The sequence below is a fragment of the Cygnus olor genome, chromosome 3, assembly GCF_009769625.2.
Source record: "Cygnus olor isolate bCygOlo1 chromosome 3, bCygOlo1.pri.v2, whole genome shotgun sequence".
Taxonomy (NCBI): Eukaryota; Metazoa; Chordata; class Aves; order Anseriformes; family Anatidae; genus Cygnus; species Cygnus olor.
The window spans coordinates 11,925,289-11,938,230 of NC_049171.1; the positions used below are offsets into that span (position 1 = coordinate 11,925,289).

At 37.3% G+C, this 12,942-nt stretch overlaps 1 long non-coding RNA gene across 1 annotated transcript; it reads left to right on the forward strand.

The window, feature by feature from the left end:
• Positions 1 to 2,312: 2,312 nt before the first annotated feature.
• Positions 2,313 to 12,270, forward strand: LOC121067513. Its single transcript, XR_005818325.1, has 2 exons — positions 2,313 to 9,842; positions 11,320 to 12,270. It is a non-coding gene; the product is annotated as an uncharacterized LOC121067513 (long non-coding RNA).
• Positions 12,271 to 12,942: the final 672 nt, after the last annotated feature.

A 12,942-nucleotide genomic window follows, 5' to 3' on the forward strand; every position in this document is an offset into this window, starting at 1 on the left:
TCCATTAATAAAAAGAAACTCTCTCCCACAATCCTCCTAATCCTCCTAATCTTCTCCCTGCATATATATATATATATATATATATATATATATATTCTTTGATACTAACTCCATGTTGTGACATAACTGCTCAATATATTTTCCATGAACATATCTTGTGCCCGCACATGAGTCCTAGTCCTCTGTCTAGGTGTCTAGGTGTGTGCATGTTTCAGCTCAAGATCTCCAAGTCTCATGGCTCAAGGGAGCCTAAACTCTACTTAAAATTTGTGTCTGGTTCACATTGCTGCACTTTAAGAAGCTTGAACTCAGACTCATCAGTTATTCAAATCTCATTTTTGCAGGCCTTTTGAAGGTCCTTCCAGCCTGAATCTCTTGCTGCCCATCACAGATGATGTCCAGCATCCTCCGAGATACTGTTTTAGGAGATGCAAAAAAAATCTCATCAGTAGCTATACTCACCACCTGAAGTGGCAGCTCAAAGTTTGCAAGACATGCTGTCTACACACTTTATTCAGGAGCTAGGAACACCAGGCTCTAGGTAAAAAATAAGCTTTTGAACTCCTTGTAACCTGAACACCAGGATGGAAGTGTGTGCGTGCGTGCATGTGTGTGTGTGTGTGTCCATCCGTCCCTACCTTGGTTTTGCACTAATTTGTGCAGACAATGTTGTAGCTATATATGAGCTTCCTCTTCCCTTCATCATGCACGCACTGCACTGAGGAAAGCTTAGTACCTAGTGGAAAATGTTCATCTTGCCAGCCTGGGACAAGGACTTGGCAGGAAAAGGCTCAGATTCATCTCTCTGCTGGAAGTGTGTTGTCTATTTAGTAGGAACTACTCAAAAAAAAAAAAAAAGAAAATATTCCAAGGTTAGCACAACGGATCCTTGTCTGCACCTTCAATTAAAAAAGAATTAAAAGGGTAATGACAGAAGGGTTGTGAGAGTTCCCAAGCATAACGAGGTCCTCTATAAACAGTACCTAGACAACATAACCTCTGATTGCTAATGATGGTGTTATACTTGCAGTCTGAGGCTATATTCAAAATACCTGGGATGGCTTATCTACCTTCTTACTTCTGCTTCCAGCCCCAAATCAGTACCCATGTTCATAGACCAGCTGTTTGCAGTGAGCTGTTTTCAGATACCAACCAAAACGCGTGCAGCCCCCCAACATCAGGAGTGTCTAGGAGTCACGTTTTGGACAGATTTTTTCCCAATGAGTTTCTTTTATGTCAAAAAGGGCAGGTCAGTTCTGTAAGGATCTGGTTTCCTTCCCAGGATCTGCAGGCTACCCAATCTGATATCAGAAATTCACTAGTAATAAGAGGACTGGCTTGCAGGACACTGGAGGCAATGGGATGCTCAGCATTGGGACAGAAAATGAACAGCAGATTGTGAGGCTACAGCTCCATCAGGGATTGTAGGAAGACCATGGACAAGTCAACACAAACTAGTCTAATGCTGATCATCTGCAATGCCTGCAGGACACCTACATGATCTTTCTGTCCCAACAAAGCATTCCTTTTTTTTTTTTTTTTTCTGTCCATGGACACAGTTACAACAGAGGGATGAATTTCAATTTAGAGCTGGCCTGGGAGCTGCATGTTTGAACCCATTCTGGATGAAGGGTAGTTCAGACTTGGCTATCCTGCTTCCTAGGGGAGCACGGTAAGCATTAGGTTATTAGTTGTAGTCAATTATCACAGAAAGACTGCAACCAGCTTCCCCAGTTTTCCTGTCTTAACAGCAAAGTTGTTACTGAGTTTTCAGAAAGAGTCCAATGTAATTTATGTATTTTAAGTGTGTCCCATGAAATGATTTTCTTAAAGCTTTCAGGACAGACAGGATGATCCATATTAAATATTAAGCAGGCAAAATTATGGTTGTATATGAAGCTCCCTGAAAACACACAAAACTCCAGTAGAAGAAAGCATCAGGTGAATTTCAGTATCTTAAGCACCTGAGTCACAATATTGTATGATAGAGAATAACTTTAATGGCTTAATTATAGAAGGCACGGCAAATTTATTTATAATTCACATGCAATTCACAAAAAAAAAAAAAAATGCTTTGTCAGACACTGACCCTATAATAAATCACATATTGTGATCCTTCCTTTCTTTTTAGTAATGCCTTTATTACCTATAATGTAAATATCATTTGTTAGCATAAGGGTCCCAGAATTTGGCACAGGATTGTATTATGCTAGACCAAGTCATGTGGTTGGTTTTACCTCGAGCTGTGAGACTAAAGATGGAGAATTCACTAACAAACACAGAGAAAAAAATACACAAAGAAAGAATCGTGTAAAATTTTATTGGTGCTGAGGTAGCTTGCCTTATTGTGGAATAGTCAGCCAAGATATTTGCACAGTTTGACTAGTGTTAATTTTCATTTTTATTGAGATTTTACACAAAAGGAGCAAGAAAATAGCAAGCAGTATAATTTACATATCACAGCATATCCAAGTTACACAGTGGCAGCAGCAAATGCCAACAGGCACAGTATGGAGCACAGGACCCAAGAGCTCAGTCAGTCACATGACTAGTGGGAGATGTGCAGGCATCAGATGAATTATGTTAAAAAAGTGATTGGTGGGGAGGAAGTGTTGGATTTAATGTAAGCCCTCTCCTGACAAAGGGGAAGGCTGCCTTTCAGTAGTGAAAGGGTGGTTATTGGGTGGTGAAATGGGAATTGGCAATAGGCTCTACTGGTGAATGAGTGACAGGATCAAATCTGTCACCACTGTCCCCTTCATATAACTTACGGATTGCGATTTTTTTCCCTTAAAGATGGGTTGCACAGGCTTGTTGGCCATCTGAACAGGAAAGTGCTGCTTTATCCCTTCAGGAAATAAGGAAGATTTTGTCTGACTGACTTTATGGTCATGTCAAGTCCAATCACAGATGAGTCCTCCAAGAAACTAAAGATGTTGTTCTATGATGAAGACAAACACACTTTTAAAACAGAGGGCGGACATCTACAATTTAAAAACATAATGTATCTCACAGCTCCCATGACTTACTGGAGGAGGAAAGTGAAAACAACTACAACAACATTTTAATTTCTTGTTTGGTTTTGTGTTTTCTTTTGCAAAGGAAATGATGCAGCTCATGTTAGTTTAGTAAAATTAGCACCTACAGTGTCTAAGCAGGAGAACAAGAATATACAATTATATTTGACTGCAGAACAAGAACACACAATTGTTTTTTTTTTGTTTGTTTGCTTTGTTTTGTTTTATTTTGTTTTTTAATCTCTTCTTTACATTAAAGAAACAGCTGCATTTTTTATTATTATTATTTTTATTTTTACTGCCAGTGCATCTTTGCTGTTTGGAAAACTAAATAAATGGTTACAGATGAGCCGTAACAGAACTTTTTTCAAACTAAGCTGCAGAGAATAAACGTTTAAATATTCTCTAGGTACTAGTAGTAATTCTGGGTAAGACAGAAAATGGATGGTAAACTTTTGTTCCAAAATTTACCTGTAAGCATTGCTATATTTCTAAAGCTCCTCTCTTCTCCCTCCCCTCTTCACAAATTCCCTCCCCTCTTCATTCAGTTACATCACATGTTCATACATGTAAATATGCATATCAAACAGTTCATAAAACAAGCACTGCAGAAGAGCTAGTGACTTTTATTTGTAAATTATTGCTATAGATTGGGTTGGATTTTTTAAAAGGGATATTAACATTCCCTACTGCTAATTCTGAAGTAAATAAAATGATACGAGGTAGATGAATTTCTCAAAGGTTAAGTAGTTCTCATTTGATTACACATCTGAAAATCCATACTTAGACTACAACTTTAGAAACTGAACTAGAAATATCCCTATATTTACAGCAGTTACTGATTGCTCTTAGACTAGAACTAATAAAGAAGTAGTCCTTTTTGGTTTTTCTGAACATCCACTTTTGATCCTTATCTGGACAAATTAAATTTTAAGTGAGAAACAATGGAGCAAAGATGTAACATGGCCAGAGTTTTAAATGTCATAATTTCCTCCATTTCTTAGTTACTGTTATCCTACATTGATCTGTTCCTCTGCAAGCAGTGACAGTTTTAGAACTGAGACACATTTTAAAGCTCTCGATGTGGGTTTTGCATAGGGATTATCTGAAGGACTCCAAGGGAAAGGGGATCTTCAGCATGCTGGTTGGTGCTTCAGCATGCTAAACAATTTACTGACCTATCCAGAAGTGTTCAATCCACTACCATCCATGCAGGACATACAGCCTTTGTGGAACACCAGTGTTCATTTCATATTTCAGGATCAAACGTGACATTTGTATCCACACACAACTTTCATTACTTGGTTTTGTTATTGCACACAATATAAAAAAAAAAAAAATAGAAATGATATGGCTTGTAAAGCTGGCAGAACACTACTCAAAGGTGTACTGCCATCTTCTGGGAGAATCTATCCAGTTTTGAAGCCAGATGAATTAGTTACTTTGTCCAACTTCTGCCCGCTGTAGTGAAGAAGATGTTGTTTTCCAAGCAGCTGACAGTACAGCTGAAAGGTTTGCATTTTAGCTTTATAATGTCTTGCTTCATTCAGGACCAAGAAACAAACATCATCACATCATACAGTAATGTGTACTAGCACATCAGACTGCTTAAGAAAATCTCTTTTATGGCCAAAGAAGACATGATAACATTAGTAATACATTATCTTCAGAGTGATCAAAATTTTTAATTATCATCTCTTCAAGTCCTACTCCTATTCAATATTCCAAAGGAAAACACAAATTGGTTGTGTTCAATTCACAGAGATTCATTATGAGTTTGAGATATATCAGCCAATCTTCAAATAATTAAAAAGTTACTTTTTATCTATTTTTCATCTACTGACGCACACTGACCCTTTGGATCAGGCTATTAATAACCTGATTTATGACATCTTCCATGCTTAGACAGATCAGCAGGAAATCAGCTTCACGAACTTGCATGTCTCTCTAAAAACATTTTAATAGTGCTAACAAAAAGCTTGGATGTCTCAGATGAAAAGCAACCACTCCAGTCATTTCAAATATTTTTCCATATAATAATGTTGTTGCTTTTTCGTAGACTAGAAAAACACTGCCTGAAATCTCTTGCAGAATTTGCATGAATTCACTGAATTTAAGGCTAATATATACCAAATCTCCACTGCCTTTTACAAGTGCAGATGTAAGGAAGCAGAGAAACTGTTTATTCTGTGAGCAAATGTTATCTAATGAAACGTGTTTAAACTAAAACATCTGTCTAATTAAGCCTCAAATTCCCAAGTAACAATATATTTTGCTGCTGATATTGATAAGCCATGGACATGCCAATGATTATCAGCTATACCCAAGAAAAGACAAAAAATCATATTACCGTGTGAATCGCTAATAATCACCGAAGTTGCCAGGGCTCTTAACTTACCCTCTTTCTGTTCTATCTCTTTTTGTCATAGGCTGGAAGTATGTCAGAGAGAGGGGAGTTAGAAGGTTTACCCATTAGTCACTGCTGAATCTCATATTTAATATTTATGCTAATAAGCCATCCCCAAGCCAGTTTATCAGTTAATGCACGGAGACTCTCTGTCATCCTACGAGCAGTAATACTCATCAAAGCAGATTTTAAAGCAAATGCTTTATGCTGAAATGAAACAAAACCACTACTAGGGCTGATAAATGCTGGTAAGCCCAGGACAGGATGCAAAGAGGTCAGCAATTCCTCCGCTGCCACCACCCTGTCACAGCTCAGACTGACTGCTACAGAACAAGCAGTCTGCAACCAGCTGCTTTTTGCATGTCCCATCTAACTCTGACCTTCGGCAGAGCTCAGCTGGGGCTCTCCACACAGTATTCGGAGGGCAAAAGTTAATTGAAACCAATTAGGCTGCAATGATGTTGTCTAATGAACTCAGACCAGCCATGTACAAAGACTACCAGGCTTTTTGTTACCATAAACATCCTTGGTGTTCAAAAGGATGCAAAATACAGGTATTTTCTAATCTCTGTTTACTCTGCAACTTGGTTTTACCATTTTTAGGAACATCTGTGGAGCTCACAAGTACTAGAGTTAACTAATGAAAAAGGCTGCCTGATCCAAGTAGCTGACTCTTGTCATATAACTTCTTATTCTCCTGCTATTATCTACCCAGCTGAAAGGACCCTGCAAAGAATGGCAGTTACTGGACGAAAAGAGAGGTTCACTGACATCAGTAATGCAATTCATCTTCAGTACTCCCACGAAAAGCTTATGCATACAAATAGAAGCTCACAGAAGGAGGCATGTGCTTCCCCTGCACAGTTCTTCCACACTGTAAATACTCTTTGGAAAGCTTACAGTGGACAGACAGCTACAGTAGGGAGGTATTGACATTTGTTTTGGGGCTGGGAGAGGATTGGGTGAGAGATTTCTTCTTGGAATGTGATGCATTGAAATGGAATTATGAGCTAAGTGTCCATACGCACTCACGTCAAGTAAAAATGAGGCAATTCAATTTGAAATTGGGACCAGATGCACTTCCAAGATCCAGGCAAGCTTCTGGGGCTACAGATGGATGGAAATAATTTGCTGACCAGGTAAAAGAAATCTATGATTTTGTCAAAACCAGCAGTCACAAAGTAACAAGGTAAAAGACAATAGTCTTTTTTTTTTTTTTTTAATGCTGAATAGAGTCCTGCTATCCCATACTGTCTCAGGAGGAAAAAACAAACAAAATAAAAGGGGTGGGGGGGGTGGAGAAAAATTTCAGTAAAAGAGGGAGATACAAAACATAGTGGATCTGTCTTCCAGAAAAAATGAAGGTAAAGCCCTCACTCCCCTCTCCTGAAAAAGCCAGTGCGCCCTGTGGACTAACTTTAATATACTTCTCTGTGTAGGAAAGATACAGGAACATAACAACCTTGAACATGGGACCTATCCAAAAACAGGTTTACAAACATCTCCCATCCATGAGGACCAGAAACAAAAGGACTGGAGGGACCTGTGGTACAGGGATTACTAAACCTCACTGAGCACAGCTGTGACTACACTGCATATTTTCCTTTGCTTTGCCCTTGCTTTCTTCTGTAAAGCTCTAAAGCTCTGATGATCTTTGTGTCAAAAAAAAAAAAAAAAAGCTGTTCTACTGTAGAAAGCAATAAGCAAGTGGATTTCGAGAAAGGTTGCAGGTCATAATTTTTTTGCAAATTAATATTCTGTTCTGTGGAGAAAATTAATTCAGGATGTCATCACTCGTTACACCTGTCATTCAAAATAGATAGTTCCCAGAGGAAGAAGTGCTTGAACAGCTCCTTCCACCTCCTTGCCCATGCACCTTACCCTCCTCAAAGTCTGTGTTTGGCAGAGGCTTTCTCCTGGGCTTCCCAAAGTCACCTTGCAGCTTCCTAGCAAGACTCCCTCTGACCAGGAGCCACACAAATGCTTGTGTTTGCTGGTAGCCTCCAAGGAACAAACAAAGAGCTCTTCCCCAGGCTCAGAGAAGAGCCTCTCACCTCTCTCCTATGCATGTGCTCTTGCAGATGACTCAGACTGGGTCATGGATTTTGGCTTTCTTCCAGGCCGAATCCATTTGAGGTCCATAGACATGTTGCAGACAGCAGCACGTCTGTCTGTCCTCTGCAACAGTCATAACTGCAGATTTCTAGCATGCTCATAGTAATAATTTTATGGAAGGGTTCAGAAGAAATAAAGATGATTTGATACAAGTTATTCTCGGTTATTCTAAAGCCCACAGTATTTATTAAGGATGCATATTCAGTTTGGGACACAATATAAACTCTTGGTTTTAAGAATTATTTGAGCACCCCCTATTTCAATATGTCATGACATGAAAATGAAGCATTAAAATCATTAAATATATCAGCAATGATAATTAAATATGTCAGCAAAAATATATTGCTGACATTTGATTTTATATTGAAAGTATCCTTAAATTAATATTGGAGAGACAGGTCTTTTAGCTGAGTTGGGGAAAGTGCTGGAAATAAATGTTTCTTTACACCCTCAGAATTCAGAAACGTTTCAACAAATGTTTCAAACATTTACAAAGCCATATGTGTTAAAATACAGTTTCTAGTGAGCTAATCTATGAATCTCAAAATGAACAAAAATGATTACTCACTTTCCCACAGGAAGAAATCATCAAGTTTCACTCATGCTCCTTTTCCTGAATGATTAACTATACTTCTGAATCAACAACAGATGACCTGCAGTAACCATTCACAAGGGGCTAAAGTCATAAATAGATACAGTCCCAAAATATATTTATTTAAAATATAAACAACTCTCAGATCAGCAGAGCAACATGATAGGTTTGCTCAGCACATATAAAGATATAAGTATCAAATCTTCCCACAACTTAGAGCCTGTACAGTTTTCCTGGATAATCCATACAAGCAAAGCAATGAGATCTAACAACAGGAAGAAAAAGAAAAAAGAAAAAAGAAAAAAGAAAAAAAGAAAAAAGAAAAAAAGAAAAAGAAAAAAGAAAAAAGAAAAAAGAAAAAAGAAAAAAGAAAAAAGAAAAAAGAAAAAAGAAAAAAGAAAAAAGAAAAAAGAAAAAAGTCAGATATAGATATAAATATCTATGCTAACAATGAATACAGGCTGGCTATGTTTCACTGACTGCAAAAAAAAAAAAGCATATCAGTTTTATCACGACTTGCAAACAAGTGTTCAGAGACATAATTGAGCTCAGATCTCAACATCAATGGAAAACTCAATTGTATCAGCATCAACAAAGCTTTTCTGATATAAATATAAATAATGAGAAGCAGCTACACCAAAGACATGGATAAATATAGAAAAAATCTGTCAATAAAAAAGACTGCACTGCCCAAATAGAATCAAACAGAATGTGCTGGAAGCTAAATCTTATTACTGTTTTAATGATATTAAAGTTATCTTCTATCAGCAGACCATTTTCTAAAAGGTTAGGAGGCAGCTGGAAACACCTATCGAGGGTACCTCTGAAGATGCTATCTCCAGAAGCTGTGCTCCAGAGAATATCATTTCTTTCGATTCCTTTGTAAAGTTCTCCAACTGTTGTGGTAAAGCAGAGTTCAAAGGTTTGAACTGCCCCATTAATTCATTCAGGGCTTTATCATGCTGCCAATAACTCACATGTCAGGGATGCCATTACTTTTCTCTTTTAATCAAAGAGAGAAAGGACTGCAGATCTGCACAGACAGTTGCTGTGAATGTTGCCTTATTTAGGTTTATGTTGAAGGGTCAAAGAGCAGGGGAAGCTGTGGGGACTAACAAGAAATATATTCCCTCCAGTTAAGGAGCCATGTGCATAGCCAAGCTCAGCTGAAGAGAACTATACAAGGCATGTGGCTGGGCTCAAAGAGTGGCTCAACAATATTTTTACTGTGATTGACAGGTGAAACACTTGCTATTGGGATACAGAGATGCAATTTTTCAACAATACTGCTAGGAGCTAAACAGGTAGGCAAGGCATAGAGGAATAAGGTTATCATATCCCTGACTTTCTTCCATTCGTCTTTCACAACCAAATTTAAGAGGCTGCTTGAATTTAAATTACGTGTCTTGAAACTTTAGAGCACTTATAATAAATAATTTTGTGGCACAGGTGAGGCCAGTGTTAAATACCATGAGATTTCATCGTTCATTCCATGAATGATGAAGCTTTAGAAACTGTAGAAGTCTGGCATCTATTCAGAAGTTGATTGAAATATTTTGTTCAAAATTACAGGAGACTTGGTACAAAGTTTAAAGACTGTGTAGCCATTATATTATTCATAAGGCACTCTTTAAGCACACAAGGACTGGCTGATCAGCATGTCAAACACAGGAAGATATATATTAATGGAGACAAAATGTAACAAAGAAAGGTAGGTCCTGACTTTAAAATGATACAGTGTGGAGATTATATTCCACCACCTTGAAGCCAGATTTGTAATACATTTAGTGACTACAACTCATTCAAAATATAATAATGCTCCTATAAGGAAAGAATTGAATTTCTGCTCTAAGTATAAAATGTGGTTATATTTCTGATATCAATACACTGAATAAAATTATATTTGAAAAATTAAGAAAATAAGGAAAAACTGTTTTGTCAAATGAGAAACAGATAGGGTTTCAATGAAATAAATGCAGTTAAAGGGTTAAGGAAAGAGGTTCAAAATACTAACAGGGATAAAAATGTGAGCTGATTTATTCAAAAGAGCCCAGGGAAATCAGGTTTTTGTATGCAAAGCCTGTCAGAAAACAAAATTTCCTGTTGCTATGGAAATTGAAATGAAACCAAAAACTATTCCCAATCACAATGGAAGGGTGGGATTTTGAAATTTCCTTTGGAAGAAACTTTTTTGGGGAAAACAATTAATTTAGATCTATAAAAATATATAGCTTCTGACATGTGAAATGTTTTGTGTAGGTAAGGACCAAGATTTCTTGTCTATAGTTCAGCTCACTTCTGTTTACATAGTGAAAACGTTAATAGCTATATAATAATATATGCACAACATACAAGAAAATCTTTCTCACTACTACACGCAAGTGTGTGCATAACAAATCAAACTGATCACAGAGAAGATGATTAAACATTTCTGCTTTACACTTTGACTTTTAAAATCAGACATGAAATGGAATTATTAGCACTTCCTTACAAGGGTGCCACTAAGAAGATAAATCAAATCTGTACAGCACTCACATACCAAAATGAGCTCTACCAAGAAAAAGTCAGGCAAATGTGCCAAAAAGCTGAGAGTAGCCCTAGAATTTTGCTTATGGCAGACCGGCAAAGTCTCCCCGTCATGTTCCCAAGGATCCATTTACTGCATAAGAAAATATTTCAGCCTCTATTGAAATATATTCCCAGTCTCCTCCCTGAAGACCCTTCCTATACTTCTGCCAGAGAGAGCATTGGAAATATTAGTTGACACCACAGAAGATATCAACTTCTCCCCTTAAACCCAAGACTGTGTCACAACAGCAATTCAAATGTGTGAGGCTAGGTCCCATCATTTGTTTTCTCCTCTTCATACCTCAATACTTGGGCCAGGGAAACTTTTGTTACACAGGTACCCAGCCTAGTAGATTCCTTATTGAAGCCATTGAACTGGGCCCTCATTGGAATAAATTCTCCCATCCCCAGCAAACTCACAAAAGTGTTGGGTTGTTACCACAACTATGGAGTCACGGAAAAAAGGGCTGGGTCTCTGTCAAGAAGACAGTAATCCAGGGGGTTTTCAAATTGGCTCACAGCTCCCTTCCACCCACTCAGATTTTGGTGATTCAGCAGATAATTGTTTTATTTTTTTTTAAACCCAGCTGATTTGAAAAGTATGTTTTATCTTTACACAGATTTATATCAGTGTCACTGAGATAATGACCAGCTGGAGCTGGGGCTGGGCAAGGGGCCACAAAGGAGCAGGAAGAATCCTTAAGCCACTTCTAACAACAAACCTCCATCTTCACTCTCCCCAGCTTGAGCTCAGCTCCCTTACTCCCTAAAGGGTATGAAAAAAAAAAAAAAAAAAAAAAAGAAACTCTTCCTTCTTGCAAAAGCCTTTCACATATATTAAGAATGATATATCTGTCCAAGTATTCTCTTCTGTAGACTAAAAAGCATAAATATTAAACAATAATATTAGAACAATTTCTCTCTTGAGCCCTTCTATCCACTTTAGTACTCTACTTCTGCTTACCAGCCACTAAGCAGTTACTGATTGATGCTAGTTTGTTTACTGGAAAGAGCTCCTTTTGAAACACATCCACCAATTATTCCAAAGGAACATAAATATCCATTTGTAACTACTATTTAAAACAAATAATCTTCTCTGTGATCAGATTTCATGGTTAGATTCCTATCAAACGAATCACATAAATCGATGGGGTCCACCAGGCTTTTCATGTGCTGGTTTGTTGTGTTTTAAGTATGCTGGATAATGAAGCTCTCACTTGTAAATTTGTTAAAATGGGCTCATTTCCTTTCTCAAGATATGATTTTCTTGCAACTACATTTTAGTTTTCATCTCAAGCAAAGTAGACCATTCTTTTTTCTTTACCAATCACCATTTGAGTGTCACACACAACAGAAGGCAATGGATTGGCTACAGCAACCATGGAAGTGACATGGATTTTTGCTCTGAATTCTCCAAGGAACATAAGCATTTTCCAAAGAATACAACTAAAAGTGGATGAAAACATTTTTTTGTGAATAGAGAATTCATTGAAAAGGGCTGTGACAGAGAGACCAACTTTATTTCTAAACCCAGCCCAGAGTTGGTGGGAATTTTCCACAAACCAAACAAACCAAACAAAAACAAAACAAAAAAGGCAGGAGGGATTTTGGAACAGTGTACATTTCATTGTGAAATTTTCTAAGAGCATCTTGTTTCTGCGGATGCTGAAATGTTGCATTTCAACATATTCTAAAAAAAAAAAAAAAAAAAAAAAAAAACTTTTTTCATTGTGAAACTTTTTTTCTTCCTATTTCAAACCAGCCTAAATTTAATTAGATGCAAAAAGAATTAACCCCTCAAAATCAAATGAAACATTGAGTCACATAAAAAAAGTTCAAGGGATCTTAAATTATGGACTTTTTAGACAATTTGGTTCAGCAACCAAACAGAAAAACCTATTGTTCACTCTAATAAAATATACAAATTTTACATAACTATGACAGGACAGAACAGAGGATGATTTTTTTTTTCCTTAGACATTTCATTAAAGAGAGATCATTTTAAAGAGCTAGGCCAAAACTAAAATCAGTTTTTCCAACAAGACCTCAACTTTTTCCACTTCTCCACAGCTGAAGTCACCATTTTCACAGTAACATGAGGTCTTCTGCAAGATCACCATCCCATTTTTGACCATCACACTTGCCCTAGGGAAGGATTGTACAGATTGAGACAACTGCTGTCCTACACAATTTAAATGTCTGAAAAGAGAGGCAAAAGTTGTGATGGAAACCAGAAGTGTTGG